This window comes from Mustela lutreola, chromosome 3 (assembly GCF_030435805.1).
Source record: "Mustela lutreola isolate mMusLut2 chromosome 3, mMusLut2.pri, whole genome shotgun sequence".
Lineage (NCBI taxonomy): Eukaryota > Metazoa > Chordata > Mammalia > Carnivora > Mustelidae > Mustela > Mustela lutreola.
The window spans coordinates 28,004,115-28,008,308 of record NC_081292.1 but is presented as its reverse complement, the minus strand read 5'-3'; the positions used below and the strand labels follow the sequence as shown (position 1 = coordinate 28,008,308).

General features: G+C 34.2%; 1 non-coding gene across 1 annotated transcript; it reads right to left on the bottom strand.

The window, feature by feature from the left end:
* Window positions 1-465: 465 nt before the first annotated feature.
* Window positions 466-537, bottom strand: LOC131828436 (small nucleolar RNA SNORD56). Its single transcript, XR_009352442.1, has one exon. It is a non-coding gene; the product is annotated as a small nucleolar RNA SNORD56 (small nucleolar RNA).
* Window positions 538-4,194: the final 3,657 nt, after the last annotated feature.

The following is a 4,194-nucleotide window of genomic DNA, read 5'->3' as shown; positions in this document are numbered from 1 at the left end:
TTTTGTATAAAGATAATTTTCTTCTCTCTGGAGTAAAGGCCCAAGAGTATAATTGTTGAGTCATACAGTAGGTACATGTCATTGTTATTATTATTGTTATTATTAACATTAACTTTTTAAAGGCAAACTCTCAAAGTATTTCCCATAGTGAATGCAAAATTTTACATTCCCACCAAAAATGTAGGAGTGATCTTGTTTTTCCGCATCCTTGCTAACATTTGATGTTATCCCAAGGATTTAATTTAGCCATTCTGATAGCCATTCTGTGTAGTGGTATCCAATTGTGGTTTTAATGTGTAGTTCCCTAGTGGCTAAAGTTGTTGAACATTTTTTCACGTGCTTTTTTAATACCAATATATTCTTTTTGGTGAAAATTCTCTTCATGGCTATGCTCATTTTCTAATTTGCTTGTTTGTGGGATATTTTTCTTCTTTCTTTAATCTCCTTTTTTCCCCTATTTTTTCTTCACTCAGACCCAAAGTATCAACACTCACTAGAGGAACTGTTGTTAACAAAAAATTATTGCTATCATTATAGTTTTTTCCTCTTTTTTCACTGATTTTTTACACTTCATTACATGTTTTAGATATTAGTATTTTGTCAAATACTTGACTAGCAATACTTTATTCCTCTGTACTGCTTGTCTTTTCATCTTCCTAAAAGGGTCTTTCACACACAAAATTTTTAATTTTTATGATGTTTAAAGAACGCATTTTTTCTCTTTATAGATTATGGTTTTGTTTAAGTCTCAAACTGGTATTTTGCTTCTGTGTTTTTTTTCTAAAATTTGTATACTGAATCATATTTCATTTTACACTTATATTAAGTCTGTAATCCAATTTTGTAGTGAATTTGAGATTTATGTCAAAGTTCCTTTTATCTACAGAGGTTTAACTCCTCCAGTGCCATTTGTTGAAAAGACTACCTTGCTTCCATTGAGGGCTTTTTTTAAACTTTTGTCAAAAATCTGTTAGGAGATTTGTATGGAAGTATTTCTTGGTTGTCTCTTCTGCTCTTTCCTTCTGTATCTTTCCCTAACAACCTGCAGTACTTTCCTACTAGCTCACACAATTGCTTAAAAGCTCCCTTACATTTTGTTTCAACATGAACTTAATCAGTTTATCCCCCTTACTGCATTAGTCTCTCTCCCTATTGGAATAGTCTTGAAAAAGGTCCTTCCTTGTCATTTTTAATCAGTGTCTAGCACAATTTCTCTTTGACACGTTGTATCGCTTTTAGAGTGACCACATTACATACTTTATACATATACACATAGTCTACTGGTGCTGTTTTACCAGTTCAAGGAAGTATAGAAACACTAATCCCTTTATGTCAGTTTTCCCTTTCCATTTATAATATATCTTTAGTATTTCCTCTATATACATTTGCAACCACACCAAGAAATGTTATTCCTTTTGCTTCAACAGTCAAACAAAACAAACAACTTGAGAAGAGAAGGAATGTCTTCTGTATTTAACCATAAATTTCTTTATCATATTTTTCTTCTTTCTTCAAGTTTCAACTTCCCTTATTATATTATTTCCTTTCTGTTTAGAGTTTTATTTAACCATTTTCTAGGGTAGGTCTACAGGGGGAAAAATCCCTTAGTTTAACTTGTGAGAATGTCTTGATTTCCTCTTAATCCTGAAGGATATATTTGCTTGCTAGAGGATTCTGAGTTGACACTTGAAAAATGTTGTGCCACTTCCTCTGGCCTTCATGGGTTTTAATGAGAAATCCCCTGTCATTTGAATTATATTCCCCTTATAGGTAAGGTGTCATTTCTCTCTCACTGCTTTCCAGATTTTTTTGTCTTTAGTTTTCAAAAGTTTGACAATGCTGTATCTTAGTGTGGACTCCTTTGAATTTATTCTTGTGTTTGTTTAGCTTCTTGAATGTGTAGGTTAAAGTGTTTTGCCAAATTTGGCAAATTGTCAGTCATTAGTCTTTTGAATAATTTGTGTAACCATATCTTCTTTCTCTTTTTCTTCTAGGACCCCAATGAAACAAATTTTAGAACTTCTGTTACAGTTTCACTGGTCCTTGGAGCTCTGTTCATTTTATTTTCAGTCTTTCTGTTGTTCTATTTTCAAGTTCACAGATTTTTTTGCTGTGTCACTTCTATTCTGGTATTGGGTCTATCTACTGAGTTTTATTTATTTATTTTCAGTCAGCTATTTTTGTTGTTTTGTTGACATACTATTTCTTTGCCAAGACAATTTTCTTTCATTTATTTTGAGAACTTTTTTTGTACTTCCTCATGGTGACATTATTATGATGGCTGCCTTAAAATCATTGTTGGGATAATCTAACCTTTACATCAGTCTAATTGCCTTTGATTGTATTCTTTCATTCAGTTTGAGAACTTTATGGTTCTTTGTATGACAAATAACTGGGTTTTTTTTTTTCTGTTTTGTTTTGTTTTAGATTTTACTTATTTATTTGAGACAGAGAGAGAGCACAAGCCTAGGGAGTGGCACAAAAAAGGATGCTCTTTGTTACATAGGGCCCTGGCTCACCATTAGGCCTTCAGTGATATCCTTTTGGCTGGAAAGGTTAGCATTGGATCATTCCTACATTCCACCAACACCTTGGGGGAAAGTGGCTTTATAACTCATGGGTAAAGGTAAAAATTTGGACTCTTTCTTGGCCTTTTCCTTTTTTTAAGTTTTTATTAAATTGCACTTAGTTAACATACAGTATTATATTAGGTTCAGGTGTACAATATAATGACTCAACACTTCCATGCAACACCAGGTGCTCATCATAAGTGCACTCCTTCATTCCCCATCACCTATTTAACCCATCTCCCCACCCACCTCCCCTATGGTAGCTGCCAGTTTAGTCTCTATAGTTAAGAGTCTGTTTCTTGGTTTGCTTCTCTTTCTTTCTCCATTGTTTGTTGGTTTTGTTTCTTAAATTTCACATATGAGTGAAATCATACGGTATTTGTATTTCTCTCCTTGGCTTTTTCTGACATTAATAGCAGGGAGGAGGAGTGCCTCCTTACTGACAAATTGCTTTGGAAATCCAGGCTTCTTGTATAATCCCCACACAATCAATGGCGGCCTTATTATTGCCTGGTAAGGATGAAAGACATGGTTCGTAGGAGGCCTTCCCTCACACTACTGCACCGGGGGAACTGGGAAGCTTTATCACAACACAGTGATGCTGGAAATCCAAGCTACCACTTGGACTCTGCTATCATGGCTGGGAGTAAGACCGTGGTTTTTTCTGTGCTATTTAACTAGAGTAAATCTGGTATTGTTGTTGTTGTTTCCCTAAAAGATTCTGTTTTGTAAGTCTGTCCCTTTTCTGGATCTTTGGCTAAAGATGTAGACTTTTGGAGGACGGGTTTTTTTGTTGTTGTTTTTTGGTTTCGTTTTTGGTTTGTTTGTTTTGTCTGTATGTCTTGTGTTCTTAAGGTAGCAGATTTTTCCATCCCAAGTCTGGGAAATATGAAGTAGAAAGAAAAACTAGGAACTAATAATCATGCCATTCCTCAAGTTTTGATGTCTCTAGTCACTCTGCCTTCTCTCCACCTCTCAGAATCTTCTTATGTTGGTTGTACATATAATATCCAGGATTTTTATTTGTATTTACTTGGGGAAAAAGAAAAATTTTACTCCTTTTTATCAGAAGCAGAAATCCTCAGTTTTTTAAATTAATTAATTATTTTGTAATATTCTCTTTATGTGTGGGTGTCCTTGATTGTGTGGGGTTCTTGGTTTTATGTGGATAGAATGTGTATGGTGCTATATGGTAAGCAGTCAAGTTGCTAACTTTTATAATAGATGATACCTAAATGGAACCTATGGCTTTCTTGTTTTCGTTTTTGGTGCTAAGCCTTGCTTGAAGTGAGGTTTCCATACCTAGAACAATCATCAAAGAAAGGAGATAATTTCATTGCCGCTAAAATCCCAATCTTACAAATCTATATTAGTCAGCTTTCTGTTGTATTAAAAATGGACAGCAAACAATATCCAATCTCTGGTTTACAATAAATATTTATTTATTTATTTATTTATTTATTTTTGTTCTCTGCTCAATGGGCAGGATAAAATTAGCTTCAGGCTGTGAGTCTGGTAGGGTTCTATTCCATATATCTTGTTCTGGGACTAGTGGACAGAATATGCTATTCTCATAAAGAAGGCAGAAGTACAAGATGGCAAATTAAAAGAGTCCAACCAAACT